Source organism: Ranitomeya imitator, chromosome 7 (assembly GCF_032444005.1).
Source record: "Ranitomeya imitator isolate aRanImi1 chromosome 7, aRanImi1.pri, whole genome shotgun sequence".
Classification (NCBI taxonomy): Eukaryota; Metazoa; Chordata; class Amphibia; order Anura; family Dendrobatidae; genus Ranitomeya; species Ranitomeya imitator.
The window spans coordinates 192,417,946-192,430,600 of record NC_091288.1 but is presented as its reverse complement, the minus strand read 5'-3'; positions in this window follow the sequence as shown (position 1 = coordinate 192,430,600).

Genomic DNA, 12,655 nt, shown 5'->3' with positions numbered 1-12,655 from the left:
GGAAGTGACCAGAGAAATATCGGAGCCAGACCAAGATGGGCCAACAGTAGAGGTGGCAGTAGCATGTGGTCTGGTACCGGCCGATTTCCTAGGACCAGCAAGGCCCACAATCAGGTCACAGCCTTCACCTCTGGGGTTCTTGTGACTGCAGACGGGAAAGCCAGGATCTAGCAACTAGTGAGCAGACTTTAGGTCTAGGCTAGTTGTAAGAGAGAAGGATGTGAGCCAGTACCAGGTCTGGAGAAATGCAGGTGGGCCCGCTAACTGCAAGGTACCAACAGTTGGCATCCTGGTGGGATGTTGTTAAATATGACCGGCAGCAGAGATGGGGTCCATAGAAGAGTTTGGGACCAGTCATCACATCTCGCTCAACAGTGGGCAGTAGAGATGGAACACTTGCATCGAAGGCTGCAAGAGCAGCCTTGGAACCAAGGTTATGTTTCTCAAAATGGATGGTCAACATCGTCGGTGTGATCTGAGAAGGAAAGGAGCAGGATGAACCCTTCTTGAAAAATTAAAGAGACTGGGAGAGGCTCCTCGAGGCGGGCTTGAGATGCAGCTATAACTCCCGAGAGATCGTACTGTCCTTGGGGTTCACCAGCTCCTATGCAGGAGCAGACAATGGTGCAGGTGACACAGGGGCTGTCACCCATTTCTACATGTCGGGCTCTAGCACTACCCAAAGCCAGGTCACTTGGAGCTCAGGCATCTGGGAATCGGGCTCCAGTTTAATGTGCTTTGTGTAAAATTACATTGGTTTGAAAAATTTAAAAAAACGCTTGGCCTGGTACAGTTCACAAAATATTTTTGTTCCAAAAATTAACTATTCTCATATACAGCTCTGGAAAAAATTAAGATACCACTGCAAAATGTTCAGTTTGTCTAACTTTTCTCTTTATAGGTATATTTTTGAGTAAAATGTAAATTGTTCTTTTATTCTATAAACTTTTGACAACATGTCTCCAAATTTCCAAGCAATAGATTTTGTATTTTTTTCTGACAAAGAAAAATGGTCAAAATTAAAAAAAGAAACAGTGCTTTCAGACCTCAAATGATGCAAAGAAAACAAGTTCATAATCAAAAGGAAACAACAATACTAATGTTTTAACTCAGGAAGAGTTCAGAAATCAAGATTTTGTGGAATAACCGTGATTTTTAATCACAGCCTACATGCGCCTTAGCATGCTTTTCACCAGTCTTTCACACTGCCTCTGGAGCAAAAATGTAAGCAGTTCTTCTTTGTTTGATTGCTTGTGACTATCCATCTTCCTCTTGATTACATTCCAGAGGTTTTCAATGGGGTTGAGGTCTGGAGATTGGGCTGCCCATGACAGGGTTTTGATGTGGTGGTCTCTTAATTTTTTTCAGGGCCGTATACTGCAGTACCAACTTTGTGGGACATTTTGTAAGTTTGAAATAAAACCAAAAATTGTCCTGCAACAGGTGTAGAAATTTGGTTGAAAGGAAGGAAATCCAGCAGCAGGCGGATCCAATAAAAAATCCAAAGTTAATTTTGTCATAGAAAAATCATAGAAAAATCTAACCCACCACCACATGAAAAATTAAAAGGTCTGGCACACGTTTCAGATACATGTCCTTAGTCATCGCAATATAAATTTGGATTTTCCAAAATTGACTATTGTCATATATATTCTAGAACTTGGTTTGTGTGAAATTTTGTTGGTTTGAAATAAAAAACAAAATTGTCCTGCAACAGGTGTAGAAATTTGGTTGAAAGGAAGGAAATCCAGCAGCAGGCGGATCCAATAAAAAATCCAAAGTTAATTTTGTCATAGAAAAATCATAGAAAAATCTAACCCACCACCACATGAAAAATTAAAAGGTCTGGCACACGTTTCAGATACATGTCCTTAGTCATCGCAATATAAATTTGGATTTTCTAAAATTGACTATTGTCATATATATTCTAGAACTTGGTTTGTGTGAAATTTTGTTGGTTTGAAATAAAAAACAAAATTGTCCTGCAACAGGTGTAGAAATTTGGTTGAAAGGAAGGAAATCCAGCAGCAGGCGGATCCAATAAAAAATCCAAAGTTAATTTTGTCATAGAAAAATCATAGAAAAATCTAACCCACCACCACATGAAAAATTAAAAGGTCTGGCACACGTTTCAGATACATGTCCTTAGTCATCGCAATATAAATTTGGATTTTCTAAAATTGACTATTGTCATATATATTCTAGAACTTGGTTTGTGTGAAATTTTGTTGGTTTGAAATAAAAAACAAAATTGTCCTGCAACAGGTGTTAGAAATTTGGTTGTTCAAAAATTGACTATTGTCATATATACTCTAGAACTTGGTTTGTTTGAAATTTTGTTGGTTTGAAATAAAAAGTTAAATTGACCTGCTACAGGTGTACAAATCTGGTTGTTCAAAAATTAACTATTGTCGTATATACCATTGAACTTGGGTTGTGAAATTTCATTGGTTTGAAATAAAAAAAATTGTTCTGCTACAGGTGTAGAAATTTGATTGTTCAAAAATAGGCTATTGCAACACCCGCCAGGGTCATGCAGTACTCGGAACCGAGTCGGACGGTTCTTAAAGAGGTGGCCACGGCAGCAGTGACCCGGTCCGTGGCCCTGGGTGCGCAATTAAAAGGGATGAGGGAATGATTGTAGGGGATTGTTCGTGATGCCACCTGTGTCCCGTATACTGTCCTTTACCTTTTTTTTTTTTACACCCAAAGAATCTCATTTTTTATCTCTGCTGCAGAGCGGGTGTCAAAGGTGTCCTTCAGCTTGGCCAGGATTTGTTTGACATTCCCTTTATCAGTGTCCGGCCAGGCCTTTACTTTCCTCTGGACCACACGAGTTAACAGACCAATGAGGATGTTGACTTTTTGCTCCTCAGACAGGGGTACATTTTAAGCAAACTGCAGAGTCTCTCCTTAAAATTGCTCAGGGTGTGTGACTCTCCTGAGTACTGCGGTAACTAGGCTGCTCCGGGTATGTACGGCATTGATAGCGTCATTATGGGGACTGCGGCGGCGGTTGCCAGATCTTGCTGTACTCTGGAGGCTGCGGCTGTATCTGCCTCCGGATTCTGCTGTACTATGGGGCTGCGGCTGCCACTGAATCTTGCAGCACTATAGGGTCTGTGGCTGGGTCTGCCGCTAGATCTCCACTTGAGTTTGACATGTCCTTTCCCCCTTCAGTGAACCTCAGCCAGGCTCTGGGTATCGTTACTGTGATCAGCGGCTGCTTTGCCAGTGGGCTGGATGAACTCCTTCCAGTCTCCAAGTCGAGGCTTCCTGCTTTTTCACCCGATGACGGACGAGAACGGAGCGCAGCTTCCTTCCCGCTCTTTCTCTGGGCCCCACCCACCAAGACACACCTCCTCTGCTTCTCTCACGCTGTGTGGCATGACAATGGTGGGGATCAAACAGTTTTATAAAGTCTATGGTGCACAGGACACAGTTTGCTGGGTCGGTCCATCCTCTGCATAGAAATACATGCAGGCTCACGCTCAGGTCAGAGTGTTGGCAGGGTATTTCTTAGGTGTCGAGTTCCCGCCGCTGCACAGGGGGAATCTTGAACCACCTCCGCTGCGGTCTCCCATTCTTCTCTGGCTGCAGTGGAGCCTGCTCAGCGGAGACATCGGTCCCAGAGTCTGGCTCAGGCAGATACTGTGCGCTTGGTTACTGCTGATCTTTCAGACTCAGCCATTGTAACCAGCACTGTTCTGCGGTGAGCAGATGCTCCTGCTTTTCCTCTACTGGGCATGCCCAAGGGACGACATCTCATTGGAGGTCGGGGGTCACATGCTCGGGTCCTCAAGCATTCTTATTGGACCACTAGGAAGGTCCCGGAGTGCTTCCTCTATAAAAGATTTGCATGGTCGCACGGCCATGCGCTAGTATCAACTTAAGTTCATGTGTGTATGAGCATAGCTACTTTTGTGGTCGCTGTCAGCATGTGCTCAGGGTCGGCTGTATAGCCACTAGAATTCCGGCACCTCCGGAGAGGAGTTAGTGTGTATGAATTCAGGGCTGGCGTAAAGCCACCAGAATTCCGGCACCCCCGGAGAGGAGATGTTTGAGTGTGGTTGCTGACTGTAAGACCACTATATGCTACCTGCTCCGTTAGATAGCTGTGACCCTCTGTGAGGTTAACAGGGCACAGCATTATCTCTTATCCCGGCGACTCTGTGAAGCAACAGAGTTTGCTCCTATACAGACAGTGTGACGGAACCCGTGTATGTTCAGGCGTAATACCGCCATATAGTGCCACCATTTAGTAGCAGCAGGTTCCACTCCTGCACGGTGGACCCCGGGCTGCGAACGCACCAATATTATCTCCATATTTAATCGGTGCGTTCTGACAGCCCTAACAGTATTGATGCGAGTTTGTCGTATCACACTCGCAAGTGTGACCCTGGCCTTAAATGATTTATTTGAAGAGCCACATGTGAATGGCACTGCAGTGCCTATGATCAGCCACAGCTCTATTTACATGGTGCTCTGCAAAGCTTCGTTTCTCAGGATCATGGGGGTCCCAGTGGTCAGATCCAGAAGAAACGGAGTGTTATACCCTATCCAGAAGACAGGGCATAACAATCAAACTTGGGATAACTTATTTAAACAGGTTTTTCAAGATGTATTTTTATTTGCCCATAGGAATGTAGAAAATAATAAAACCAATAATGACAATCTAGAAATCCAATGCTGCCAAGGGCTTGTGTAAACAAGCATATAAATCAGGTATGTCCACATTTTTTTTAGCAGATAGCACGCTGACCGATGTTATGCACTGATTCGATGTGAGAAAAAACTCGTATCATGCTGCGATTTAACTCTATAACTGAATGAGACTCACCAATTCAAGTCTATGCATGTGAGAAAAAAAAATCAGATACTACAATATAGCATTCAATATTTATGGATACTTTACAATTCTGTAACATAGAAAACTGTGAATGATCATGTAAATGATTTTTTTTTTTTTAATTTAAATAAATTTTTATTAACAAAATAAAGAAGAACATCCGGATGTCATTTACATTGCATTATATCACATGCACGTTTTCTTATTTCAATACACCCCAACATTACCCCAACTACCCCCCACCCCCCTAAGACAGCTCATTCCCAATCTATACCAATGGCTGCTGAGAAAAAAACTGACTGCACACGGATTACAAGTGAGAAGATAATCATCCCACTTTTCTGAATGAAAATAACAGATACTTATACAGTACGGTATATGATGCACAGATACGACAGAGAAATATAGGTATAGTACAATGCCAACTATTTAAGTTACCTTACATTACATGAGTGATATCTATTGTAAATCCTACAATAGCTCAGAAAACGGCGAATCCTCGCAAAACACAGCACACAGAGTGACTGCAGACTTATCAATATGGATGGGACAGTATAGTCCTCCATACAGTATTATGGGCACCACATAGCTTCCAAACACATGACATCATCATATGGTCAGTCCAGAATTGTTTAAAGGCACAGTAATCTTAGTGGATGGAAACTTTTAACTTTGCAGTAAGTAATAAAAATGACTTAAAACATTCTCTCTCATTATTTTGGCATTTGACAAATATTAATAACTAGATGGTGGCCCGATTCTAACGCATCGGGTATTCTAGAATATGCATGTCCACGTAGTATATTGCCCAGCCACGTAGTATATTGCACAGCCCACGTAGTATATTGCCCAGCCACGTAGTATATTGCCCAGCCACGTAGTATATTGCCCAGTCAGGTAGTATATTGCCCAGCCACATAGTATATTGCCCAGCCACGTAGTATATTGCCCAGTCAGGTAGTATATTGCCCAGCCACATAGTATATTGCCCAGCCATGTAGTATATTGCCCAGCGACGTAGTATATTGCACAGCGACGTAGTATACAGCACAGAGCCACGTAGTATATTGCCCATCCACGTAGTATATTGGCCAGTCACGTAGTATATTGCCCAGCCACGTAGTATATTGCCCAGCCACGTATGTCACAGGTTAAAAAATAAAAAATAAACATATACTCACCTTCCGAGGGCCCCTTGCTGTTCGGTCACATGACCGTGACGTCATGGCAGTTCATTCTCGCGCAGGCGCGCAGGACCTGTGATGACGTCGCGTTCACATGACCGTGACATCACGGCAGGTCGTTCTCGCGCAGGCACTGTGATGACGTCGGGGTCACATGACCATGACGTCATGGCAGGTCCTTCTCGCGCAGGGCCTGTGATGATGTCGCGGTCACATGACCGTGACGTCATGGCAGGTCCTTCTCGCGCAGGGCCTGTGATGATGTCGCGGTCACATGACCGTGACGTCATGGCAGGTCCTTCTCGTGCAGGACCTATGATGACGTCGCGGTCACATGACCGTGACGTCATGGCAGGTCCTTCTCCCATACCATCCTTGGCATCGGAACCTGCCAGAGGTCACCGGGGCGTCGCAAAAGGTGAGTACATAATGATTTGTTATTTTTTTAATTATTTTTAACATTAGATGTTTTTACTATTGACGCTGCATAGGCAGCATCAATGGTAAAAAACTTGGTCACACAGGGTTAATAGTGGCGGTAACGGAGTGAGTTACCCGCGGCATAATGCGGTCCATTACCACTGGCATTAACCCTGTGTGAGCCGTGACTGCGGGGAGTATGGAGTGGGTGCCGACTGCAGGGGAGTAGGGAGGGACTAATCGGACTGTGGCCGTCGCTGATTGGTCGCAGCAGCCATGACAGGTAGCTGGCGAGACCAATCAGCGACTTGGATTCCATGACAGACAGAGGCCGCGACCAATAAATATCCGTGACAGACAGAAAGACAGAAAGACGGAAGTGACCCTTAGACAATTATATAGTAGATTATGGTAATCCTAACTGACCTAAAACAGGAAAGGTTTATTCTGATTTCATGTCAGATATTGAGAAAAACATGGATATGTGTCTTTTAATATAGTGTATGTAAGCTTTTGGTTTCAACTGTAAAATGTTTCTATGTTGGAACTAACCCAGATCCCTGAGATGGAAGGCGGGGATGGATGAGGAGCTGCAGCATGCGCAGCATAGGACATGTAGAGGAGCGGATTCCAAATTTCCCTGGGTCTGGTGAGGAGAAAAATAACTTTTGAATAAAGCCACTGCGCAATCTTACCATAATTCTTAATATTTGCCAAATGCCGGAATAATGAGAGAGAGAGAGAGAGAATGTTTTAAGGCATTTTTATTACTTACTACAATGTCAAAAGTTTACATACACCAAGATTAATGTGCCATTAAACAATTCTGCACTGCCCATATGATGATGTCATGTGTCTGGAAGCTTCTGGTTTTTTGGCAATATCTGATTTAATTAGAGACACACCTGTGGATGTATTTTAATGCACACCTGAAACACACTGCTTATTTATATGAAACCAGAACACATGAGCTGCGCGCACAGTGAACAAGCCCGTAGAGACATGTTCACACCACCAAGAGACTTGAAAACACAAAAAAGCACAGTAAAACCAAAAACACACTGTTGCAAAAAAATCACAGTGGACAGCAAGTGCTAGTAAAAAGATGGAAAAAACAGGGTATTTGGTTGATACGTTTTTTGCAAAAAATGTATATTAAGCCGCTCTACCAAACGTCAAGGTATACCCATATCAGAGCAGTCCTAACTAATGTATGTAATCCCTATCTGATGTATTTAAAACCTGGTCATATGTACAATACCTGTATGAGCAGGATTCAGAAAAGGAATGTCCATCTGGACACGCTGGACAGAACGGCTCCTGTGCGCACAGCTCAAAAAAAGAGGGGTGGAGGCCTCCCCAGTCTTGTGGACACAAGAAAACAATTATATGAAACCAGAACACATGAGCTGCGCGCACAGTGAACAAGCCCGTAGAGACATGTTCACACCACCAAGAGACTTGAAAACACAAAAAAGCACAGTAAAACCAAAAACACACTGTTGCAAAAAAATCACAGTGGACAGCAAGTGCTAGTAAAAAGATGGAAAAAACAGGGTATTTGGTTGATACGTTTTTTGCAAAAAATGTATATTAAGCCGCTCTACCAAACGTCAAGGTGTACCCATATCAGAGCAGTCCTAACTAATGTATGTAATCCCTATCTGATGTATTTAAAACCTGGTCATATGTACAATACCTGTATGAGCAGGATTCAGAAAAGGAATGTCCATCTGGACACGCTGGACAGAACGGCTCCTGTGCGCACAGCTCAAAAAAAGAGGGGTGGAGGCCTCCCCAGTCTTGTGGACACAAGAAAACAATTATATGAAACCAGAACACATGAGCTGCGCGCACAGTGAACAAGCCCGTAGAGACATGTTCACACCACCAAGAGACTTGAAAACACAAAAAAGCACAGTAAAACCAAAAACACACTGTTGCAAAAAATCACAGTGGACAGCAAGTGCTAGTAAAAAGATGGAAAAAACAGGGTATTTGGTTGATACATTTTTTGCAAAAAATGTATATTAAGCCGCTCTACCAAACGTCAAGGTATACCCATATCAGAGCAGTCCTAACTAATGTATGTAATCCCTATCTGATGTATTTAAAACCTGGTCATATGTACAATACCTGTATGAGCAGGATTCAGAAAAGGAATGTCCATCTGGACACGCTGGACAGAACGGCTCCTGTGCGCACAGCTCAAAAAAAGAGGGGTGGAGGCCTCCCCAGTCTTGTGGACACAAGAAAACAATTATATGAAACCAGAACACATGAGCTGCGCGCACAGTGAACAAGCCCGTAGAGACATGTTCACACCACCAAGAGACTTGAAAACACAAAAAAAAAGCACAGTAAAACCAAAAACACACTGTTGCAAAAAAATCACAGTGGACAGCAAGTGCTAGTAAAAAGATGGAAAAAACAGGGTATTTGGTTGATACGTTTTTTGCAAAAAATGTATATTAAGCCGCTCTACCAAACGTCAAGGTATACCCATATCAGAGCAGTCCTAACTAATGTATGTAATCCCTATCTGATGTATTTAAAACCTGGTCATATGTACAATACCTGTATGAGCAGGATTCAGAAAAGGAATGTCCATCTGGACACGCTGGACAGAACGGCTCCTGTGCGCACAGCTCAAAAAAAGAGGGGTGGAGGCCTCCCCAGTCTTGTGGACACAAGAAAACAATTATATGAAACCAGAACACATGAGCTGCGCGCACAGTGAACAAGCCCGTAGAGACATGTTCACACCACCAAGAGACTTGAAAACACAAAAAAGCACAGTAAAACCAAAAACACACTGTTGCAAAAAAATCACAGTGGACAGCAAGTGCTAGTAAAAAGATGGAAAAAACAGGGTATTTGGTTGATACGTTTTTTGCAAAAAATGTATATTAAGCCGCACTACCAAACGTCAAGGTATACCCATATCAGAGCAGTCCTAACTAATGTATGTAATCCCTATCTGATGTATTTAAAACCTGGTCATATGTACAATACCTGTATGAGCAGGATTCAGAAAAGGAATGTCCATCTGGACACGCTGGACAGAACGGCTCCTGTGCGCACAGCTCAAAAAAAGAGGGGTGGAGGCCTCCCCAGTCTTGTGGACACAAGAAAACAATTATATGAAACCAGAACACATGAGCTGCGCGCACAGTGAACAAGCCCGTAGAGATATGTTCACACCACCAAGAGACTTGAAAACACAAAAAAGCACAGTAAAACCAAAAACACACTGTTGCAAAAAAATCACAGTGGACAGCAAGTGCTAGTAAAAAGATGGAAAAAACAGGGTATTTGGTTGATACGTTTTTTGCAAAAAATGTATATTAAGCCGCTCTACCAAACGTCAAGGTATACCCATATCAGAGCAGTCCTAACTAATGTATGTAATCCCTATCTGATGTATTTAAAACCTGGTCATATGTACAATACCTGTATGAGCAGGATTCAGAAAAGGAATGTCCATCTGGACACGCTGGACAGAACGGCTCCTGTGCGCACAGCTCAAAAAAAGAGGGGTGGAGGCCTCCCCAGTCTTGTGGACACAAGAAAACAATTATATGAAACCAGAACACATGAGCTGCGCGCACAGTGAACAAGCCCGTAGAGACATGTTCACACCACCAAGAGACTTGAAAACACAAAAAAAAAGCACAGTAAAACCAAAAACACACTGTTGCAAAAAAATCACAGTGGACAGCAAGTGCTAGTAAAAAGATGGAAAAAACAGGGTATTTGGTTGATACGTTTTTTGCAAAAAATGTATATTAAGCCGCTCTACCAAACGTCAAGGTATACCCATATCAGAGCAGTCCTAACTAATGTATGTAATCCCTATCTGATGTATTTAAAACCTGGTCATATGTACAATACCTGTATGAGCAGGATTCAGAAAAGGAATGTCCATCTGGACACGCTGGACAGAACGGCTCCTGTGCGCACAGCTCAAAAAAAGAGGGGTGGAGGCCTCCCCAGTCTTGTGGACACAAGAAAACAATTATATGAAACCAGAACACATGAGCTGCGCGCACAGTGAACAAGCCCGTAGAGACATGTTCACACCACCAAGAGACTTGAAAACACAAAAAAGCACAGTAAAACCAAAAACACACTGTTGCAAAAAAATCACAGTGGACAGCAAGTGCTAGTAAAAAGATGGAAAAAACAGGGTATTTGATTGATACGTTTTTTGCAAAAAATGTATATTAAGCCGCTCTACCAAACGTCAAGGTATACCCATATCAGAGCAGTCCTAACTAATGTATGTAATCCCTATCTGATGTATTTAAAACCTGGTCATATGTACAATACCTGTATGAGCAGGATTCAGAAAAGGAATGTCCATCTGGACACGCTGGACAGAACGGCTCCTGTGCGCACAGCTCAAAAAAAGAGGGGTGGAGGCCTCCCCAGTCTTGTGGACACAAGAAAACAATTATATGAAACCAGAACACATGAGCTGCGCGCACAGTGAACAAGCCCGTAGAGACATGTTCACACCACCAAGAGACTTGAAAACACAAAAAAGCACAGTAAAACCAAAAACACACTGTTGCAAAAAAATCACAGTGGACAGCAAGTGCTAGTAAAAAGATGGAAAAAACAGGGTATGCTTATTTATGTAGCATCATGGGAAAGTCTAAAGAAATCAGCCAATATATCAGGAAGAGAATTGTGGACTTGCACAAGCCTGGCTCATCCTTTGGTACAATCTCAAGATTCCTGAAGGTTCCTCGTTCATCTGAACAAACAATTATATGCAAGTACAAACGATATGGGAATGTCCAGCCATCATACTGCTCAGAAAGGAGACGGGTTCTGTGTCCCAGAGATAAACGTGCTGTGGTCCGACATGTGCATATCAAATCAAGGACAAAAGCAAAACACATTGTAAAGATGACGACGGAATCTGGTAAAATTGTGTCAATATATACAGTAAAATGAGTACTTTATCAACATCGGCTGAAAGTCCACTCTGCCAGGAAGAATCCATTACTCGAAAGGAAACATAAAAAAAGGTAGATTAATGATTGCAAGTGCACACAGTAACATAGATATTAATTTTTGGAGATGTCCTGTGGTCTGATGAAACTAAAATTTTACTTTTAGGGCATAATGAACATCGTTACGTTTAGTGTAAAAAGGAAGAACCTTGGAAGCCTAAGATCACCATCCCAACTGTGAAACATTTTGTGGGGTTGTTTTGCTGCAGGAGGAAGGACTGGTGCTCTTCACAAAATAGATGGCATCATGAGAAAAGAAGATTATGTGGCAATACTGAAGCAACATCTCAAGACATCAGCCAGGAAGTTAAAGCTTGGGCGGAAATGGGTCTTCCAAATGGACAATGACACGAAGCATACTGCCAAAATGGTAACCAAGTGGCTTAAGGATAACAAAGTCAATGTTTTGGAGTGGTCATCACAAAGCCCTGATCTCAATTCTATTGAAAATTTATGGGCAAAGTTGAAAAGGCCGGTGCGAGCAAGGCGACCTACAAACCTGGATCAGTTACACCAGTGTTGTCAGGAGGAAGGGGCCCAAATTCCAACCAACTATTGTGAGAAGCTTGTGGATGGATATCCCAAATGTTGGACCCAAGTCATTTAGTTTAAGGGCAATGGTACCAAATACTAATGAAATCTATCTAAACTTTTGACTTTGCAGTAAGTAATAAAAATACCTTAAAGCATTCTCTCTCTCTCTCTCTCATTATTCTGGCATTTGGAAAATATTAATAATTATCGTAATCCTAATTGACCTAATACAGGTAAGATTTATTCTTTTTTCATGTCAGATATTGACAAAAACATACATATATGTTTTTTATAGTGTATGTAAACTTCTAGTTTCAACTGTATATTTGCATGACTATACTGGGAAGTAACTGTAATTGCTGCATTGGAAATGAATCTCTGTTAAGCCATCAGGATGTACCTGTGTATTTATGCAGCAAGTAACGTTTATCAATAGCCTCTCTGGCCTCCCTGTTTTCTGGACTATTTGGAGTGCACCACATTACATCACACTACCAGGAAGAAGAGGTTAATTAAGTGCAACCTGGCCCGCAACACCGGACGGGTCCCCCAAATACATTTGACCAGCGACGACGGGCGGATCCTCCACCCGACATCACACTTTCAACTATATCGCCATCCTAGATGCCAATACTTTTGAAAGG